Source organism: Bubalus kerabau, unplaced genomic scaffold (assembly GCF_029407905.1).
Source record: "Bubalus kerabau isolate K-KA32 ecotype Philippines breed swamp buffalo unplaced genomic scaffold, PCC_UOA_SB_1v2 scaffold_54, whole genome shotgun sequence".
NCBI classification, from domain to species: domain Eukaryota; kingdom Metazoa; phylum Chordata; class Mammalia; order Artiodactyla; family Bovidae; genus Bubalus; species Bubalus kerabau.
This window is the reverse complement of record NW_026577908.1, coordinates 1,419,204-1,441,443: the sequence shown is the minus strand read 5'-3', so window position 1 is coordinate 1,441,443 and position 22,240 is coordinate 1,419,204. Positions and strand designations below refer to the sequence as shown.

Below are 22,240 nucleotides of genomic sequence, written 5' to 3'. Positions count from 1 at the left end.
TCCTAGAACCCATCCAGAGCTGTGGTCATAGGAGAGGGGCCGCCCAGCGTGGGTGCTATATGACAGAGGAAGGCACCCATGGTGGAGACCAGGCTCTGGCAGGGAGGGAGGGAGGGGGAAGACCCACCCCTCTCTCTCCCCGCCCTTCACACTCCTCTCTTCACACTCTTCTTCTACTCAAAGTGCTTCCCTTTGGTCAAGAGCCGAGAAAGAGGCGCTGAGAACAGCAAAGCCTGGGAGCTGCAGCTTGTAGATGTCAGGCTTTGAGGCAGGGAACGGGATGACAAGTGTGGCCAGGGGTGGGAGGGGAGTGGTAGGATTTGAGTGGGACGATGAAGAATCACCAGCTCAGTGGAGAAAACAAAGACATTTCCAAAGGAGGAATTAATTATGCATACTCAGTAACATAAATGGGCTTTAAAGTATCATTGGAAAACAGAAAATGCTACTTAGCTGCAAAAAATATTAGTCATCCATTTGAAACTGAACCACGTATTCATGTAACCATTTCCAGTCCCAGAAGTTACTATTCTAAGATACTTGTTTGCAGAAGTAAAGCCGAATGATAGAAAAATAGGTTTGTCAATCTTGTCATGTTGAACACTTATGTTTTTAAAGTGGGATGGGAAGTATTATTGGAACGGTTTTGGAATAGAAAGCAGCTCTCTGACTCAGGAGGGTGTCTGTATGACCACACCCATCAATCGTCACAGCATGGTTATATGAACTGGGTACGACCCCTGTGTTATCGCGCTGGGTGCACCATAACAAAATACCATAGGCTGGTGGCTTTGACTACAGAAATTTGTTTTCTCACCACTCTGGAGGCTGGAAGCCTGAGACCCAGTGTTGACAGGGTGGACGTCTGCTGAGAGCTCCCTTTGGGAGCTCCTTTTCAGTGTGTGCTCACACGGTCTTTCCTAGGTGACTTTGCAGGGGGAAAAAGTGAGGGGGATGGAGGGAGGGGGAGAAAGAGCCGTCTCTTGGTGTCTCTCCTTTTTTTTTTTTTTTCCTTGCTGCTGCTGCTGCTAAGTCGCTTCAGTTGTGTCCGACTGGGCGACCCCATAGACGGTAGCCCACCAGGCTCCCCCGTCCCTGGGATTCTCCAGGTAAAAACACTGGGTGGGTTGCCATTTCCTTCTCCACTTCTTTTTTTTTTTACCTAAGTTCAAATCATCCTGACTTTATGATCACAGAAATACTATAAATATCCACAGTTGGTGAACACCGTTATAACAAATACAGATAGAAGGATGGATAGAGAGCTGCATAGATAGAGTGACTGTAACAGGAATAGGCTCAATCTGCACATGCTGTTTTTAAAGTATAGTGTTGAATTTAGTGTTACTTGAATTTTAAAACAAATTTATTTAATCACACCAGGGCTTAGTTGCGGCAGGTACAATCTAGTTTGCTGACCAGGGATCAAACCCAGGCCCCCTGCATTGGGACACAGGCTTGATCCCTGAGTCAGGAAGATCCCCTGGAGGAGGAAATGGCAACCCACTCCAGTATCCTTGTCTGGAAAATCCCATGGACAGAGGAGCATGGCAGGCTACAGTCCATGTGGTCGCAGAGAGTTGGAGACGACTGAGCGACTTAGCACACACTCATGCATTTCCCTAAAGGCTCCACGTCCAAATACAGCTGCTCTGGGGGTTAAGACTTCAACATATGAGTTTTGGAGGGGACCCAAACATTCAGTCCATAACATCCCACATAGTGATATGAAATAGATGACACTTGATATGTTGATACTGATAGTCATTAAATCAATAAAACTTCATTGCACACCTACTGTGCACCAGAATCTCTGCTAGGCTCTGAGATTATAGGTAGAAGGAAAAAAAAAAAAAACTGCCTCAGTCTTTAATGAGTTTATAACTTGAAGAGAGACAGAGAAGCTATTAGAACACAGTGGTCACTGCCAGGAGAGCCTGAGCATTTGTGCTAAGTCACTCGGTCATGTTTGGCTCTTTGAGACCCCTTGGACTGTAGCCCTCCAGGCTCCTCTATCAATGGGATTCTCCAGACAAGAATACTGGAGTGGGTTGCCATTTCCTTCTCCAGACCCAGGGACCGAACCCACATCTCTTGGGTCTCCTGAACTGGCAGCGGGTTCTCTTCCACTAGCACCCCTGGTGACTCAGATGGTAAAGATTTCACCTGCAATGCGGGAGACCTGGGTTCTATCCCCAGGTCAGGAAGATCTCCTGGAGGAGGGCATAGGTACCAGTATTCTCGCCTGGGATTTCCATGGACAGAGGAGCCTGGCGGGCTGCAGTCCATGGGGTCGCAAAAGAGTCAGGACATGACTGAGCGACTAACACTTTCACTTTCTGTTCAGTGCCTCCTGGGAAGCCCCAGAGCTCCTAGACAGGACGAATAAACCACTCCCTGGGGGCAGCAGAAGTGATGTGCAAGCAGAAACGGAGGATGAGGAGTATTGGATAGTAAACACGGGGTGGGACAGACAAGGGGGAGCATTCAGGATTGAGGAAGACGATACACAGAACTAGGGTGACCAGGATCCTGGTTTGCCCGGGGCTGTCCTGGTTTTAGCACTAAAAATCCCACATCTGGGAAAGCTCGGGGTCGCTGAGCCTTATATGCTGCTGCTGCTGCTAAGTCGCTTCAGTCGTGTCCAACTCTATGTGACCCCATAGAAGGCAGCCCACTCAAATGAACTCGAAATGAAAAAGGAGACGTTTCAACAGACAACACAGAAAGAGAAAGGATCATAAGAGACAATTAGAAACAACTGCATGACAATAAAATGGATAACCTGGAACAAATGGACAAATTCTTAGAAAAGTACAATCTTCTAAGACTGAATCAGGAAGAAAGAGAAACTATGAATAAGTCAAGCACCAACACCAGTCACAAGCTCTAACTATGAACAGATCAATCACAAGCACTACTAACTGGGATCAAAAGTCTCCAACAAAGAAATGCCTGGGACTTCACAGATGAATGCTCTCAAATGGTAGAGATGTGATAATACCTATGCTGGTCAAACTGTTCCAGAAAAATGTGGAGGGAGGAGCATTCCCAACTCATTCTGCGAGGCCACCATCACCATGAACCAAAAGGAAGCAGAAATGCCACACAGAAAAGAAAGTTACAGGCTAACATCACTGATGAACATCAACGCAAAAATCCTGGGGAAAATTGTAGCAAAAACCAAACAAAAACACATGAAAAGGATCATACACCAAGTTCAAGTGGGGTTTATCCCAGGGATTCAAAGATTCTTCGCTATCTGCAAATCAATCAATGTGATACACTATATTGACAAACTGAAAGATAAAAAGCATACGATAATCTTGATCGATGCAGAGAAAGGTTTTGACAAAACTAAATACCAGTTTAAAAAGCACTCCATAAATGGGCATGGAAGATACCTACCTCAACATGAGAAAGGTCATATAGGAAAATCTCTCAGCAAACATTATTCTCAATGGTGTCAAAATGTAAGCATTTCCTCTAAGATCAGCATCAAGATCATGGTGCCCACTCTATTTCTATTAATCAATAGAGTTTTTAAAGTCATAGACACAGCAATCAGAGAAGAAAACGAGAAAGAACGCATATTGGAAAAGAAGAAGTCCATCTGTCATTGATTGCAGATGACCTGTTTCTATTCATAGAAGACCCTATAGGTAGAACCAGAAAATTACTAGAGCTAATCAATGAATTTAGTAAAGCCCAGGATACAAAATTAATACACAGAAATCCTTTGCAGACTTACAGCACAACAAGAAAAATCAGAAAGAGAAACTAAGAAAAAAGTGCCATTCCCCACTGCAACAAGAAGAATAGCATAGCTAGGAATGCTGCTGCTGCTAAGTCACGTCAGTCACGTCCGACTCTGTGCGACCCCATAGATGGGAGCCCACCAGGCTCCCCCATCCCTGGGATTCTCCAGGCAAGAACACTGGAGTGGGTTGATATTTCCTTCTCCAATGCATCAAAGTGAAATGTGAAAGTGAAGTCGCTCAGTCGTGTCCGACTCTTCGGGACCTCATGGACTGTAGCCTATCAGGCTCCTTGTACATGGGATTTTCCAGGCAAGAGTACTGGAGTGGGTTTCCATTTTTCTTCCCCAATAGCTAGGATTAAAGTTACCTAAACAGACAAAACACATGTATGCAGAAAGACAGGCTGTATGATGAAAGATAGCCAAGTTGAAACAAACAGACAGAAAGATATGCCTTGTTCTTGACTTGAAAGAAATCAATGTTGTGAAAATGACTATACTACCCAAAGCAATCTGAAGATTCAATTCATCCCTATCAAACAACCAATGACTTTTTTTTTTTAAAGAACTAGGACGAACAATTTTACAATTTACATGGGGGGAAAAAAGACCCAGAAGGGCCAAAGCAATCTTGGAAAGAAAGGTGGAACTGGAGGAATCAACCTTCTGACTTCAGACTATACTATCAAGACACTATGGTACAGGCACAAAAGCAGAAACAGAGGGCAATGGAACAAGACACAAAGCTGAGAGATAAACCCACACCCCTATAGGCATCTTTTCTTTGACAAGGGAGGCAAGAATGTACAATGGAAAAAGGACAGAAAAGAGAGCCTCTTCAGTAAGTGGTGCTGGGAAACTGGACAACTACATGTAGAAGAATGAAATTAGAACGCTTCTTCATACTATACACAAAAATAATTCACAATGGGTTAAAGACCAAAAGTAAGGCCAGAAACTATAAAATTCTTAGAGGAAAACATAGGCAGAACACTCTTTGTCATTTATCACAGCAAGACCTCCGAGAATGACTGAAATAAAAATAAAAATAAATGGCATCTAGAGAAACTTCAAAGTATATAAGCAGCAAAGAAAACTATAAACAAGATGAAAGGACAACCCTCAGAATAGGAGAAAGTAATTGTAAATGAAGCAATTGACAAAGGATTATCTACAAAGTACACAAGTAGATCATCGAGCCTAATATCAGATAAAAAGAAACCAACTGAAAAGTGACCAGAAGACATGAACAAATTTATCCAAAGACGACATTAAGAAGGCCACCAAACACAGGCGAAGATGCTCCACATCACTCATTACTAATGAAACGCTAATCAAAACTACATGAGGTATCACCTCACACCAGTCAGAATGGCCATCATCAACAATTCTACAAATAATAAATGCTGGACAGGACATGGAAGAAAGGGAACCCTCTTGCACTGTTGGTAGACATGTAAATGGATACAGCCACTATGGAGAGGGAATGTAGGTTTCTTTAAAAAGTAGGAATAAAGCTACCATATGATGCAACAATCCCCTACTGGCCATATAGCCGGAGAAAACCATACCTCTAAAAAGACACATGCACCCCAATGTCCACTGCAGCACTATTTAAAATAGCCAGGGCATGGAAGCAACCTAATATCTATCAAGAGAACAATGTATAAAGAAGTCGTGGAACATATACACAATGGAATATTACTCAGCCACGAAAAGGAACAATACGAGTCAGTTTAACTGAGGTAGATGAACCTAGAAACTGTGATACAGAGTGAAGTAAGTCAGAAAGAGAAAAACAAATATAGTATACGAATGCATACACATGGAATCTTGTAAAATGGTACTGGTGAATATTTGAAGGGCAGAAATAGATACACAGATGTAGAGGAAGGACTTGTGAACTCAGCTGGAGAAGGAGAGGGTGGGATGAATTGAGAGAGTAGCACTGAAACATCACCTACTACCATATGTAAAATAGCTAGCTAGTGGGAAGTTGCTATATAACATGGGGAGCCCAGCATTGTCCTCTGTGACGACCTAGAGGGTGGGATGGCGGGAAGTGGGAGGCAGGCTCACCAAAGAGTGGATAATATACTTATGGCCTATTCGTGTTGTTGTATGAGGAAAACAAACCAAACAATGTAAAGCAGTTATCCTTCAATTAAAAATTAATAAATACAATCTGAAAACTATCATTCAACACTTTTGTACTGTCGTCTAAAGCTATATGGGATCATCGTCTATTCCTAGCTATTTTTCCACTATAAGTGCTTATAAATGTCATTAAAGGTTTTGAAAATATGATTTTAATAGCTACACAGTATTGCTTAATATCTCACACATAAATAACAACATTTCAGTCTCAACATAGAAACATAATACCAAAAAAGGTTTCCATTTTAAACTAAAGCTTGCATTTTAATTCAGTTCAGTGAGAATTCCTCTGAAGGCCTAAAATTCTTATGAAAAGTACATTATGTGGAGTCCTTCTTGCTTTCATCTGTTATGCCGTATCCTCATTTACTTCTAAGGACTCTTGGACTTTTGACATTTTTGCCTGAGGCTGTAATTTTTGACTGAGATAAAATCTTAAATTTAGATATTAAGAATGTCAAGAAGCACTCTTGTAAGTGTGAGTCACTCAGTCATGTCCAGTTATTCGTGACCCATGGACTGTAGCCCACCAGGTCCTCTGTCCACAGAATTTTCCAGGCAAGAATATTGGAGTGTGTAGCCATTCCTTTCTCAAGGGGCTCTTCCTGACCCAGGGGTCAAACCCTGGTCTCCCGCATTGCAGGCAGATTCTTTACCATATGAACCACCAGAGAACCCTGACCCGGGTGTACACGGATGTAAAAATCCTCAAAAGAATATTAGCAAACCAAATTGAAGACACATTAAAAAGAATCATACACTATGATCAAATGGAATTTATTCTGTGCCTGCAGGCATGATTTAGTATTTGCACATCAATCACTGTGATACACAATATGAGCAAAATTAAGAATGAAATCATGTGATCTTCTCAATAATTGCAGAAAAAGCTTTCAACAAAGTGTAACATCAATTTTGGTACAATCTCTCAATACAGTGGTTAAACATGGAACATCCTAAAGGGTATATAAGACAAGCCCACAGCTAACATCCAAGTCAGTGGTAAAGAGGTGAAAGATTTTCCTAAAAGATCAGGAATAGTACAAGGATGCCCACTCTCACCAATCTTGTTCAACATAGTAGTGGAAGTGTCCTACCCAGAATAACTAGGCAAGAAAAGGAAATAAAAGCATCCCCATTGGAACAAATGAAGTTACACTGCCACTATTCGATTATAACAGAATTTATATGAAACCATAAAAACTCCACCAAGTAACAAGTATTAAAACTAATAAACTCAGCAATGTAGCAGGATATGAGCCATCAGAGAGAGAACAGAACAGTACCATATACAAATGCATCAAAAAAAAAACAACATGAAATAAATTTTACCGACGAGCAGAAACACCTGTACAATCACAGGCTCCAAGACATAGAGTCTGGATTCAAATCCCACCTTACACTGACCTGCAGAGTGACCCAGGGCAAATCACACAATGATCTGAGGCTCAACATATTCAACTGTAAAATGGACACAAACCCAGTATCTCCTCCCAGGGCTGTGAAACTCCAAGGAAATGCTTATTTAGGCCCGGGCATTGGAGTGTCTCCGGGAGCCTCTCCTTGTATGAAACTCCTCTAGAACTGGGCTCTTCTGATCCTGTGGGTGAGGGTCAAGTGTAGAGCCTGGGAGCCAAATGGGACTGGACAATGACGAGGACAAAAAAATATACTAGTTCTGTGTCAGGGAGGGAAGCCACCTCCTTTCCAGATCTCAGAGTGGGGCCTGCACAGAAGGCCCGGGGGATGTACAATCAGATGTGAACCCCGAACCGCCCCCCCACCCCCACCCCCAGCAGGGATGGAGCCTTCCTGGCAAGAACCTTCTCTCTGGTCCGGGCTTCAGTGTGATGTGGTGCTGCTCCCTGAGTTCTCCAGGTCTCCACCAGGCAAAGAGCTCTTGGGACTTGGAGGTCTATTAAACCACAGGTGCCTGAGAGTCAGAATGACACAAGGGCTAACAACATTGAAAATTAGCTATATTTAAAAAAATGACAGAAGTACAGACAGGGCAGGGTATGAGAAGCAGAAGGATTGACTACCTCGCAAGCCTTTAGCAGAAATATCTCCACACCAGCTCAGCAGAGCCCACAGGAGGAAAATATAATGGAAAAGCAGGCTATGGGTATATCTCTACACTGCTGGACCCAGGGACCCAAGTCCCAATCCACCAACATCATTTTGCATATCCAGACAGCAAGAGGGAGAAACACAGACCTTGCCTTAGGAAGTCTCAGCCAAACTTAATATTGGGGTTGCTGAGCATGGTTACATGGTCACTAGGGTCACCCAGTCCCTCCTCTCTGCTCACATCCTCTGTCCTCACAGAAACATACATGGTTCACTACAGAGAACCCTCTGAGGGTACTTGTGTATACTAGAAACAGGCAATGGTGAAGTGTGAAGAGAAGACACAGAAACGGAAACATGCTTCTGGGGTGCTGTACAAATTTCCAAAGATCTGAAGTTCTTGATACTTGGCATTTTTAAAAGAAGCTTCTTAATGTGTAAACGCAGAAAGGATATTTCCAGGAGAAAGGACAAAGGAATCGTCCCATTGGGACAATTTGGTGTCCATGTGGGAAAGTAAGTTGGATCCCTACCTCAAAAGACAGCACCAAATCAATTAGACACATAGTAAAAACCAACAATTGAAGGAAAAACTTGACAAAATTTCGAACCATTTTTGATGAGGGAATATCTTTTCTTTAAATTGAGGTATTGTTGATTTACAATTTGTTTAAGGTTTACAGCAAAGTGATTCAGTGATTCAGCCTCTCAGGTACTTCCTTGGACAAAATTCATTCCCTTTGGGAGGCCCCTAGGCCATGCCCTCTACTCAGAACAGCTAAGAATCCTGAATAGGCAAAGCAGCATGTCGTGGTGCTCAGTGAGGGTTTTTAGATTGAATAAACTATTCTAACACGATACAAGGAACAAGCCCAGAGTTTAAGAGAGGATCTCCAAACCTACCTTCCAAAAGGAGGTCCTGCTCCCTTGAATGTCAGTGCGTGAAACAGCGCTTGGGAAGGGAAAAGGTGTGTCATGAATATTTGGTCTGCAGAGGAGACAAAGTGGTGTGTAGAGATGATGTGCAGGCATGTCCCAGGACACTGAACACACGGACAGAGTGACCGGACTCTCAGCCCTGCTCTGGGGGCATTGCACTCTCTCCATCCCTGACAGAGCGTGAGCAGCTCACACGTGTCTTGGCGAGTATGGTCACATGACCTGGACCTGGCCAATCAGTGTGCTCCATCCCTGGGCACCATGATTGGCACTGACCAATCGGGACCCAGGACCAGGCCTCAAGCTGGATTCAAAGGAAGAGGAGGGCTGGCTCTGCCGGAAGGGGTGGGGGCCTGTGAGGTCAGGCTGCAGCAGTGGGAGGGGGTGTGAGTTCACCTGGGGCAGTTGGTGACCTTCTTGCGCCCGTTAGGGCAGAGCCGCTGGCCTGAGAAGGAGGGCGCTGCTGAGCCCAGGGGTTGAGAGCGCCGGTTCCTGCTGTGGTCCCGGGGCTCCACCTGAGACCGGAGGGAAGCCGTCTGCCCGTGAGTCCTCTCCTGCTTGACTGTCAGCTTGTTTGGACTACGCTGGGTTTTCTGTCCAGCTGGCTACGTGAAGACCCTGGAAATGCACCTGTGTGGGTTTTGGCTGGCTTCAGGGAAGAAATGCCAGATGACACTGGGAGACTCCAGTTTAATCCGGATTCAGGTCCTATCTCTTGAAAGTGAAGTGAAAGTCCCTCAGTCGTGTCCACCTCTTGGCGACCCTGTGGGCTATACAGTCCATGGAATTCTGCAGGCCAGAATACTGGAGTGGGTAACCTTTCCCTTCTCCAGGGGATCTTCCCAGTCCAGGGATTGAACCCAGGTTTCCCGCATTGCAGGCAGATTCTTTACCAGCTGAGCCACAAGAGAAGCCCAAGAATACTGCAGTGGGTAGTCTGTCCCTTGTGTAGCGGATCAGCATTCCCGACCCAGGAATCAAACCGGGGTCTCATGCATGGCAGGAGAATCCTTTACCAGCTGAGCTATCAGGGAAGCCCAGTATCTCTTAAGGCCAGCTATTCATTGTAGTATCAACCATATTAGTCTTCATGGGATTAAGGTAGCAACCTGCTAAGGTAGCAATTGATGTCCTTTTTCTAGAGGACAAAACTGGGGCTCAGAGAAGGGGGTAACACAGCTAGAGCAAGGAAGTGTGTACCTAGACAAAACCCCCCGATCCTGCTGTTAGAACTCAGGGAAGCCATACGGTGGCTTGTCCATGTGATGGGGGCTAAGACACCCAGCCCACACCGGATACTGTGGGGACCTGACTTGGTAACTGCCTTCTCGCAGCTCTGAGACTCAAAAAAGCGATTTTCACTGGAGAGAGGAAGGATACGTCCCTCCATCCAACCCACCACATCCTCCAGGTACTCCCACACCCTGCCCCCTTTCTCTTTCTTTGTGAGGGAATAAGCGTCACGCTCATGTGACCACATTGGCTGTCCACTGTTCACGAGCTACCACCTGGAGCTGCTACCGGAGAGGCCAAGAGCCTTTGCCCCCGAGTACCCCTCTTTCCTTTGCACCGTGGGGGCCCTTCTCGACACCTGCACACCAGAGGCCGTTTCTGAGGCATGCAGGGACCCTCCTTCAGTTTGCAACAGACTGCATCCATCACTGTCCTTTCAATGCTTCCCTTGACACTCAGCTCCTGAGCTCCTTTGTCTGCATTGCGACCCACCTGGCTGCCACTGGAGGGACAGAGCTGACCATGAATCCAAAGCTCAGATCTGACAGGCAGGAATCTGTGTATTAAAGGGCCTGATTAATCATGCCGTAGAGGCTGTAGTGGGCTCCAAGGATCCGTAAGTAGGACTTGGGCCAAAGTGATTCCACAGCTGTTTTAATGCCTGGGGAGGGTCTGGCTGTAGTGGGGGTGGGGTGAGTCTCCTGAGGTTCTGAAGGCCCACTGTGTGCAGATTCATGGCACATAGAGAAGAGAAGGCGGAGTCCTTCCCTGGAGGTGGTCAAAGCTCATGGATGAGCCAGACAGGTAGGCAGGGCACGAAAGCACCTGAGCTGCCATTATGAGTGAATGGTGTGGGGGCAGAGGAAGAGAACCAGGTCTGCTCGCTTATTGGCGCCCAGGGCAGGTTGTCCCCAGACTAAACACTTATTATGGTGATGACCGTCACTGCTGTCTGCAAAGGGTTTACATTGGTGTGTGTCTTCATCGAGTGGTCAGGCCTTCTCTAAGCTACACTGGCCATGGGCATTGCCTCTCCTTGGAACTTGACATGATTCGTCTCTTCCTTATGGAACATTCATTTCTAAGAGGGTTTTTGGGCCACAAGGATGTTGGGTTTTTCTCTAGCTTTGTCTCATGAGGAACGCTTTTCCACTTGTTGATGTGGTTTGTTTTCCCAGCTCTCTTTCTTGCTTTATTTTGTCAATTTGTTTCTGCCAGAGGAAGAGCTCAGAATTTGCCTCTGGCTGATATGTGACACTTACAACAGCGACACCCACCTGGGTATTATGACCACATTTGCCGAAAGGGCTTTGTTTTGCAGAAGACATCTTGAAAGTACCTACACTGTCCTTTCAGATTCCCAAAGGCTATTTGAAATGAAAGAAAAACAAGAATTCTCAAGTTTAGTCTTACAATATGTGGGGAGTCAGAAAAATCCCCTGGAGAAGGGAAACACCACCCACTCCAGTATTCTGGCCTAGAGAATTCCATGGAGTGTCTACTCCGTGGGGTCACAAAGAATCAGACAAAATCTGATGACTAATCAACAACACCGAAGCTTCACCATTTGTCAGAGATAACAACAGTATTTACACGACCGTGTGCATGTTCAGTGGCTCATACGTGTCAAACTCTTTGCAGCCCTGTAGCCCCTAAGATCCTCTCTCTGTGGAATTTTTCAGGCAAGAATACTGAAATGGGTTGCCATTTCCTCCTCCAGGGGATCTTCCCAACCCAGGAATTGAACCCAGGTCTCCTGCATCTCCTACATTCGCTGTCGGGTTCTTTTCTGCTGAACCACCTGGGAAACAAGTCATTACATCACTGGGTTATCCTAAAGTACTTAACTTGGAGTCTGGCACTGGGGAAGTTCTCACTGGTGATGTGAATATTCAGTCATATATCATTATTGCTCATATGATAATGAAATGGCCATGCTCATAAAGGAGAAAGAAGAGCCTTTCCAAGTCCAATTAAATCCTTTGCCACACATATGTTTTTAAAAACTTCTTGACTTTGAAATGAACATCAAACATAAAGACATTGGTTGTGGCCTCCAGAAAAGATTGAGCTGTACCAATAAGTGACGAGGATTCTTCTCCCAGTTCCAAAATGCATGCGTTGTTTCCCGGGCACCACCGAGCACTTCTCCGGTGGGCTCAGAGAGGCTGAGTCACTCACCAGAGACCACACAGCAGCAGACCAGGACTCCGACCCAGGTTGCTGAAACCACGGCTCCCTCCTGTGCCCATCTGACCTGCCCCTTGAGGGCAGCAGGAAGATCTGGGCTCCCCTGGCCTGAGCCCCTGGGCCTGCCTCCCCTCGTCCACGCTGGGATGTGTCCATTCCCAAATCATGCACTGTGTCCCCCAGCCCTGGGCCGTCATGTCAGGCTCCAGGCTCCCTGCAGGTGAGCCCCACGCCCACCAGCACACCTCCGAGCCCTGCCCATCTGGTCTCTGTGCCCGAGTGTCCTGATCCTAACTGTTTTCTTGAGGCAGCCCCAGGACTGGGCCCTGCTTCCTCGAAGCTCCCTTCACCAAGCCCAGTGAGGCTCTGCCCTGTGGCTTCATGACAAGTATGTTGGGCTGAGTGGTGGCTCCGAAAGCCATCCATCCTTCTGCAGCCTCCAGAGGTGGCCTTATTCCGATGAAAGGTCTCGGCAGATGGAAGTAAGTTCCTGACCCCTGCACCAGATCACCCGGGATGCATGTGGACCCTAAATCCAATGACAGGTGTCCTTGGAAGAAAAGAGGGGGTGATCTGAGGCACAGAGCCACCCAGGGGAGAAGGTTTGTGCAGATGGACGCAGAGGTCGGGGTGATGTGGCCAGAAGCCCAGGGAGGCCTGGCGTCCCCCAGGGACTGGACCAGGCCAGAGGGACCCTCCTCTGGAGCCTCTGGAGGGAGCTCAGCCCTGCCCACACCTTGATCACAGGTTTCTGACTCCAGAACTGGAGGGGGGGGGGGAATGAATTTGTGTTAAAGCTGTCCAGTCTGTGGCCAGTGGCTGCAGCCACCCCTGGACACCGAGAGTGAACTTGCTGGCTCCAAGGTGAGAACAGTGGCAGGACCCACCCCCTACCCCCCAACCCCAACACACAATCTTGTCATGAGGTTAAATGAGTTCATACACACAGATGGCTGAATCAGGGACTGACACTTGGATCTCAGCCCGCTTCACTTCCTCCTCCTCGTCACCATCACCGTCATTGTGAGGGGCCCTCATCCACTCATTCAGTGGACATACAAGGGCCTGATGTGGGCAGCGAGGCCAGCGAGCTGGGAGGCTCCGCACAGGACTCACCCTGTCTGCTGGGGCCGCATGGACGAGGCTTGTGCGGTGACACGGAGGCCCCGGGAGAGGCTGGATCCTCCGGTCGTGGGAGGCATGGGCGCCTCAGCATCAGAGGTGGAGGGTTGAGCTGGGTTCATCCTGGGGGGGTGCAGCCCTTCACTCAAAGTGAGGGAAGAACCCCATTTGGCACCCAGTGTCCGGTAGCCTCCCCTTGCCATGGCAGGCTGCGGGCAGAGCCATGGATGACCAGGAGTCTGCATCTCACTAGGAGCCGAGGCTGGCACTGAGGGAATCCTCAGTGAGGATTTTTTTTAAAAAAACCATCCTAAGTGACTTCAGCTCCATTGCTTTTTGCCAAAAACCTGCAATGATCCCAAGAGCTTTGTACACTCCAAGGGTGGTGACTGGACGTGGAGCCCAGCACAGACCCAAGTCAGTTCTGCCCTGAGTCCCACGGGCCGGCCACACCCTCCCCCTTCCTTGGCCTGGCTTTCTTCTGCCAGGACCCCCAGAATGGTGGAAAGGCAAGTGTGGCCTCAAGCTGAGGGGCCCAGCCTGGGCTCCAAGCCCCTGGGGGTCCCCTTGGGACGTCTGGTGGACCTAGTTCCCCCTGCCGTGGGGCAGCTCTCTCTCGGGGACTGTCGTGTTTCTTTGCTTTCTGTTGTGATGGGGCACCCCAGTTATCTCGGGGCGATGGGAAGTCTGTTGGTGTTACATGCTCCCGCCTTAGATGGGGAAACGTTATTGCTGCATTGACACTGCTCACTCGATACTGGGAATCGGTTAAACACAAATGGCAAGGGGAACAGAGCAAAACAGAAAAAGAAAAATAGAGAGTTGCTGGGTTGCTTCAGGTCTCACCTGTGATTAAGAGTGTGTACAGCCTGCACGTGAACCTGGGTTCCCACACCTGCCAACTACCAGGTGCCAGGCCCTGATTTTAGACCCCCAGCTTCACTAAGGAGTCATTGACAGATACAGTTTATGTGTATTTAAAGTCTACATTGTGATGACTTGATGCCCACAGATGTCATGGAATGATTGCCTTACATACGCATCACCTCACACGGTTAACTCTGTGTGTGTGTGTCTTTATGTTGTTCTTATAATCCGTGAACACAATATAGATAGCTCTCCATTTTTTAAGATCTTCTTTAATTTATCTTAGAAGTTTATAGTTTGCTGTATGTCTTACAAATGTTTAATTAGATATCTTGATATTTTCAGTGCCATTATAAATTCCTAATAGATACAGAATTTACTTTTCTATATTCACTTGGTAAATCCATATATTTCAAATCATTCTAATTGTATTTATTTATGTATACACAATTATGTCTGCAAATAAGTTCTTTTTTCCCCTTTGCAACTGTGATAACCCTTTCCTTTTTCTTGCCTTATTGTATGGACTAGGATCTCCAGTACATTGGTGAACAGAAGTAGTGAGAATAAGTATCCTTGTCTCTTTCACATTATCAGAGGAAAAGCTTTCAGTATTTCACCATCACACATGATATTAGCTTTTCTGTAGACAGTTTAATCAAAATATGTAAATTCTTCTCTGTTAGTTTACTAAGAGTTTTTTCTTAGTCGTGCACTAAAATTATTACATTAAATTTTCTTGTTTATTTTCTGCAGATTTTGAAACAGGTAATTTTTCTTGTATGTGATTATTTTTCTTTTATGTGATTTAACTTTTAAAAAATTTTGTGATTCTAAAACGACCCCAACCTGATCTCAATGTATTCTCCTTCAGTTGGACTTTATTTCTTAGTGTTTTATTTAGGATTATTTCATCTATACTCAGAGTCTGTAATTTTACTTTCTTGTACTTCTTCCTGGTTGGATTTAGTATCAAGGTTATGCTAGTCTTATAAAACAAGGTTGGAGAGTGTTCCTTGTTTACTGCAAGAATTCCTGTGAGATGACTGTTTTCTTCCCTAGAATTTTGGAAGAATTGATTGGCAAAACCAGTTGGTTTTATTGTGGGGAGGCTTTTAATTTCAGATGTAATTTTTTTCATGCAAATAAAATTTTCTGATTTTGTATGTCTTCTTGGGTCTATTTCAGTAAAGCATTTCCCTCCTGCTAGGAAGTTATTGAGGCGAGCAGACTCTCCAGTTAGTAAGTGAACTGTGGTTCATAATATTTTTCTTATCTGCAAGATGTGTTGTCTCCCCTTTTAAAAACCCCTGATGCTGGTGATTTGAGCTTTGTCTCTTTCTCTTAATAAGTCTCTCTAGGGGTTTATCAGTTCTTTCAAAGAGCAAACTTTTGGCTTTGTTTTTAAAAAACTTCATATTTGCTTTCTGTTTCCTTGTTTTCTGCTCCCTTTTTTCCCCATCTATGTTGTGTTTCGTTTGCTATGTTTTTTCCCTGGTTTCTTGGGAGAGAGGCTTAATTGATTTTTAGCCTTCCTTCTTTTCCAGTGTATGTGTTTAAGGCTTTAAGTTACCCTCTAGACACAGTCGCTGTGTCCCACAGGTTTGAATAAGCCAGATTTTCATTATCTTTTATGGAAAAGTATTTTCTAATTTTCATTGTGTTTTTCAAAACCATTATCCATGAAATTCTTCAAGCAGTATGTCATTTAACTTCGCAATGTTTGGGGAGCTTTTTCCAGTGATCCTTTTTTGATTTCTAGCTTAATTCCATGAAGAGCCCCGTCATAGGCTTTTGGGGTTACTGTTATAAATCCCGTAGACTAGCTGATAAACAACAGAAAGTTGTTTCTTGTAGTCCTGAGGCTGGGGAGTCCCAAGATCACCAGCAGGTGCCACATCTGGTGAGGCCTGTTTCCTGGTTCCTAGACTGCCTGCTTCTTCTCCCTGTTCTCGCAGCACAGGAGCCCATTCCCTCCTGGCCTGACCCTTCCCAGAGTGCCTGCCTCCTCGGATCATCACCACGTGCTGGGTGAAGTTTGAGGGCCCATAAACCGTCAGCCCATTGCAATCCCTAAATATACTCTGCATTATTTCAGTCCTTTGAAATAATTCAAGCTTTCCTAATGGCTCAATACATATTCTTTCTGTTATATGTTCCTTGGGCTCTTGAATATGTATCAGTGGGAATGCAATGTTCCATGTGTATCAGTCAGATCAGGCTTGTCACTCATGTAATTCAGATTCCGGTAGCCATGTTGAATAAAAGCAGAAGTAGGTGAAATTACCTGTAATATATTTTATTTTAACACACCCCAAATATTATCATTTCCGTGTGTCATCAACATGATAAAACCTAATGAAATAGTTCAGGTTCTTTTTTTCACGCTAAGTCTTTAAAATCCAGTGTGTGTTTCAGGCTTGCAGCGCATCTCACTGTAGAGCAGCCACATTTCAGGTACTTCATGGCTGCAGGTGACTACATACCAGGGGGCCCAGTTCCACGAGAGATGTGTCTTTAACGTCTCCCACTGGGATTATGAACTCGGCTGTTACTCCTTTTCTATTTCTGTTGGTTTTTATGTATTGATATTTTGAAGTTATGTTATTAGGTACATTCAAATTTAGAATCCTCATCTTCTTGCTAGACTGAACTTGTATCAGTATGAGATGCTTCTTTTTATCGCTAGAAATGCTTCTTTTTTAGAGACTATTTGACAGTGATATTGCCACGTCGGTTTTCTGTCCTTGTTGGCCTGGGTATCTTTTAGGTTCACCTGTCTAAAAGATATTCCATCTTAACATGTAGCTCTGTGAATAGTGTGTAGTTTTCATTGGAATCAGTTTGACACTTTATCTTTTAATGAGAGTATTTGCTCTGTTTATAATGTTGATATTCAGTGTGTAGACACCATGTTGCTGTGTGTTTTCTGTTTGTCCCACCTAGTCTGTGTTCTTTGCTCTTGCCTTCTTTTAGAAGTTTGAAATGTTTCTCTAGTTCTGTGCTCCTCTGTCAGATTGTTGGGTGCACATTCAGAGACACAGCGTGTGTTTTACATTGAAGTCTAACTTAGTACTTTTACTGCCTCCCTGACACGACTGTTTCCTCCTTGTCACTGTTACACTTTGAACTGTTAGATATATATTTGGCGTTAACATCATTGTTTTGTAAAGTTAGTATTTACCCTCACAGTTACCTCATTGTTGGTCTCTACTTGTTTTTTATATTTCCATCAGAGACTACTTTTTTTTTTTTCCCAAAGCACTGCCTTAATATTTTTTTAGTGCATGTGTGTGGGTGATGAGTTGTCTCATTTCCATTTGCCCTAAAAGTCTTTATTTTGCTTTCATTTTCAAAGAGTGTTTTTCTTGGGTATAGAATTCCAGGTTGGTGGTTATTTGTTTTTCAGCATTTTACAGATGCCAGTCCATTATTTTCTGACTTCCTTGTTCTTGGAAAGTCAGCTCTCAGTGTTGCTGTGCCATTAAAAGCCACACCATTTTTCCTCTGAGCGCTTGAACATGTTCTTCTAGCCTTAGGCACCCACAGAGCTGCTGAAACCAATGGGTGATTTTCATTTTTGAGTCAGTGGTCTGAGTCTTGAACCAAATCTTGCCACTGTCCCTGTCAGCCAGTTCAGTCGCTCAGTATCTGCCCCGTTGCGACCCCATGGACTGCAGCACACCAGGCTTCTCTGTCCATCACCAACTCCGGAGTTTGCTCAGGCTCATGACCATCAAGTCGGTGATGCCATCCAACCATCTCATCCTCTGTTGTTCCCTTCTCCTCCTGCCCTCAGCCTTCCCCAGCATCAGGTTCTTTTCCAATGGGTCAGTTCTTCGCATCAGGTGGCCAAAGTATTGGAGCTTCGGCATCAGTCTTTGCAGTGAATATTCAGGTCTGATTTGCTTTAGGAGTGACTTGTTGGCTCTCCTGGCAGTCCACGGGGCTCTCAAGAGTCTTCTCCAACTCCCCAGTTCAGAAGCATCGATTCTTCGGCATTCAGCCTTCTTCATGGGGCAACTCTTACGTCCATACATGACTACTGGAAAAACCATAGCTTTGACTCAGTGAACCTTTGTCGGCAAAGTAATGTCTCTGCTTTTTAATATGCTGTCTAGGTTTGTCATAGGTTTCCTTCCAAGAAGCAAGCATCTCTTAATTTCACCATCTGCAGTAATTTTGGAGCCCAAGAAAATAAAGTCTGTCACTGTTTCCATTGTTTCTCCATTTATTTGCCATGAAGTGATGGGGCCGGATGCCATGATTTTCATTTTTTGAATGTTGAGTTTTATGCCAGCTTTTTCACTCTCCTCTTTCACTTTCATTAAGAGGCTCTTTAGTTTCAACCCCTGGAGGCATTTCTTATTCCCCTTTCTGTCTTTTCTCCACCATGAGAGTCCCCATTTATACTTTTTAACAACGTAGTTTAACAAGGGGCTCCTTCAATATATTCTATCCTTTTTTTCTCTCTCTCTTATATATATTTTTACCTGACCAATCCTTCAGTTCACTGATCCTCTCTTCAGCTACGTCCGATTTGATGTTAAGCCCAGAGACTGAGTTCTTAAATTCAGTCACTGTTATTGTAAAGTTCTAGAGTTGGTTTTGATTCTCAGAAATTTTTCCTTTTGTCAAGTATATTTTTGAACAGGTGACATTTGCATCTGATACCTCTAGCACACCTCTGATATGCTGATACATATCTCATACCTCTGGATCTGGTTCAGCTCTTTTTCTCTTGGTCCTGTTTGTTGTTACACCCTTTTTTGCTTCTTTGGTTGCATGTTGGACATTATGTTTGGAAAACCCTAGAGGTTCTGAGTGATGCTGCCTTCTCCAGAGTTTCCTCTGACACACACGTCCAGTGGGAACAGAGCTGTCTGTTCACTTAGGGCCTGAGGGACTTGAGGCTGGGGAGGGGGCGGTGTCCTTGTAAGCTCAGTCTCAGCAGCCTTCACACACCTTCCACCACCACCCCAGGGAGGAGCTTTCCAGCGTCTCGGTCTGGAAGCCTGGGCTGCCCCATAGGGCGCCCCCCTTCTCGGCAGGTCCTGAGTGGGGGGCTGCCCCCATCCGCGAGGCTGTGTAACAGAAGGTCCCGCCTGTGGGCACTTTTTCAGTGTTGCAACCCCAAGGCAAAGACCAAGACCAGGAAGAACTTGGCCTCGGCCCAAGTCCTGGAAGCAGAGTGGCCTGAGGTGAGAGCAGCCGGGGGCTGGGCCCGTCAGATTGGGCCTCACCCAGCGAAGTGTTGGGGTTGTGTTTCATTTTGTTAGCATGGTTGTGGGCCCTGCCGGCCAGGGCGCTTTGGCCTTAGTGGGCAGGATCGACCCCAGCAGGATTACCTTGTAAGAGGTTGTGCAGGTGCCACGTGGAGGATGGGCGGGGGGCCCCACAAGAAGGGAAACACTGGCTGGAGGAGTCACTGGGGCACGTGGACTAAGCTATAAAGTCAGTCCTTGAAGCAGAAAGGCTAAGCCCCTTAACGTCTCCCTTCTTCCAAAGAAAGGATACACTGGCTGGAGGAGTCTCTGGGCATGAGGATCGAGCTAGAGAGTCAGTCCTTGAAGCAGAAAGGCTAAGCCTGTTAATGTCTCCCATCTTACAAAGCACAGACCAGTGTGTCCAGTATTTTAATGATGGGTACCTACTGCTTACATGTATGACATACACCCTCATAGCTACACATGTCTACTACATGCCTCTTACAAGTGCTGGGCACTGTTCTGGGTGCTGGACACTCAGTATGTAGTAGGGGATATGTAGCCCAGGATTTTTTTATTTCTGCAAAGAAAAATAGAACGAAAGATTCCATGTGGTTCAGTTTGAGAAAGTTCACCATGTGGAGGGCCCCATGTGCACGCAAATTGTGGTAAAATACATATAACATAAATTTAACATTTTAACCACTTGATTGAATGACTGGGTGGCTTCAGTGGAGTCAGGCTAACAGATGGCCCTGAGGTGCCATCCGCCTTTCTCCCAGAGGAACACTCCAAAGCTTGGTGGCCCTGTAGACCTTCCCTTTATTCTTCACTCTCCCCAGTGGCTCTAGGTCATTGGTCTGTGTCATTTAAGAATCTCTTTATCCACTTTGTTGTTAGGTTTATGTTTTGGAAAGCTTCTCAGACGTCCCTGGGTCTTGAGAAGGCAGGCTTGGATTCCAGGTTCTCCCTTGCCACGTGCCTGCCAGGTCGAGGTGGAGGCCGAAGGCTGGTCTGAGTTGTGGTGGTCTGTGTGGTCGTGGGGTCAGTGGACCGCCTCTTCTGTGGAGGGGCAAGGAGATCCTTTGTGTGGAGCCTGGAGAGACTTGACAGGGTCAGTCTTCACAGTCTCGCTCTCATTTTTAATTTATGTTTGCATTTAGTTTCTCATTTAACTGTTTTCTAGGAGTTTCCAACTGCTACTGAAGAACTAAAAATATGCAGGGAGCAGCTTCTTGAAAGATTAAGAAGAAATCACTGAGCTTAGAGTGGAAAGAAGCAATACCAGGGTCAGTAAGGGGATTCTCAAGTGTTGACATTTGCCCCACGGGGGGTCACCACTGGCCTCCGTTTTGGTGTCTTTAAACTCTGTCTGATTTTCAAGTCATTTTTCACACCTTCCCACTGAGCAGACCAGGGTGGATCAGTTCGGGATTCTCATACCTTGCTTCAAATTTATGATGAGAGCTAATGTAATTTTAGAACATTTGAGGGGGGAGTTCTCTTAACTTACATTTTTGTCCATGCTACACTTTGTGTGGGATCTTAGTTCCCTGATCAGGGATTAAAACCAATGACCCCTGCAGAAGTGTGGAGTCTTAACTACTGGGCCCCTGGGAAAGTCCACTCTAACTTTAGCTTGAACTGGCGGGATTCCGATGTGCCTTAGCATGCTTTCCGCTATAGGGTGAGTCTGAGAGGAGTTATTGGCCCTGAATCAAGCATGAGGTTGATGGTGCTCCTTTGGCCCTGCCCTGCAGCTGCTGCTGGAGCACCTGGAGTGCCTGGTTTCCTGGTATGTGCCGTCCCTCCAGATGACGGTGGGCAAGCAGCAGGCGCAGCTGCTGCTGGAGCTCCTGGAGTGCCTGGTTTCCTGGTATGTGCCGTCCCTCCAGATGACGGTGGGCATGCAGCAGGCGCAAGCAGCAGCAAGCTAGCCAGCATTACCAGCGACGTGGAGGTGCTCAGGGCACCGAAATTGCTGTTTGAGCACCACAAGACCCTGGACGAGAAGGTACCAGCCACCCAACCGTCCTGGATTTGTACACTTGCTGTCTTGTTAGGTGGATGATGCATGTATTTATGTAACTACTTGACTTTTGAGCTTCTTGAATTCTTGTATATATATTTTTTTCTGTAAGAAGTCAGAGTTTTATATAGTTAAAAAGCATTGCCTGTGTACATGCTCAGTCATGTCCAAATCTTTGTGACGCTGTGGACTGTAGCCCACCACGCTCCTCTCTTCATGGGGCTTCCCAGGCGTGAATACTGGAGTGGGTGTCCATCTTCCACTCCAGGCAATCTTCCCGACCCAGAGATCGAACCTGCCCTCTTGTATTGGCAAGCGGATTCTTTACCACTGAGCCACCTGGGAAACCCCCAGTTAAAAAGTATTCGTTGGCATGAATGTCTCAAGATTTATTATATTCTGTATATCAACTTGCAGTTAAAAACTGGGTAATAGAATTAATTTAGGATAACATTTTGTTCTCTCAAATTTAGAATTTAAAGCTGTTAACAAGCAGATTCTCTTGACGTTAAGATCAATGAGAGACATTAAAGGTATTCTGTGACAGTATCTATGTATTAGGGTGAGTATACACTAAGAAGTGTACTAACGTATATACACACATCAACACAAGGTGACTTGGCCCCTTTTATTTGAGTTGAGAGCGTGATTACAAGTAGCACTCGA

At 45.5% G+C, this 22,240-nt stretch overlaps 1 long non-coding RNA gene across 2 annotated transcripts; it reads left to right on the top strand.

Annotated features, from left to right (window-relative positions):
• The first annotated feature begins 9,276 nt into the window (after window positions 1-9,276).
• LOC129640905 (uncharacterized) lies at window positions 9,277-21,629 on the top strand. 2 transcript variants are annotated; one of them, XR_008709036.1, is made up of 4 exons: window positions 9,277-9,468; window positions 10,261-10,337; window positions 20,732-20,834; window positions 21,306-21,629. It is a non-coding gene; the product is annotated as an uncharacterized LOC129640905 (long non-coding RNA). The 2 variants fall into 2 exon arrangements; XR_008709037.1 differs by lacking the exons at window positions 20,732-20,834; window positions 21,306-21,629 and adding an exon at window positions 12,661-12,888.
• The last annotated feature ends 611 nt before the right edge of the window (window positions 21,630-22,240 follow it).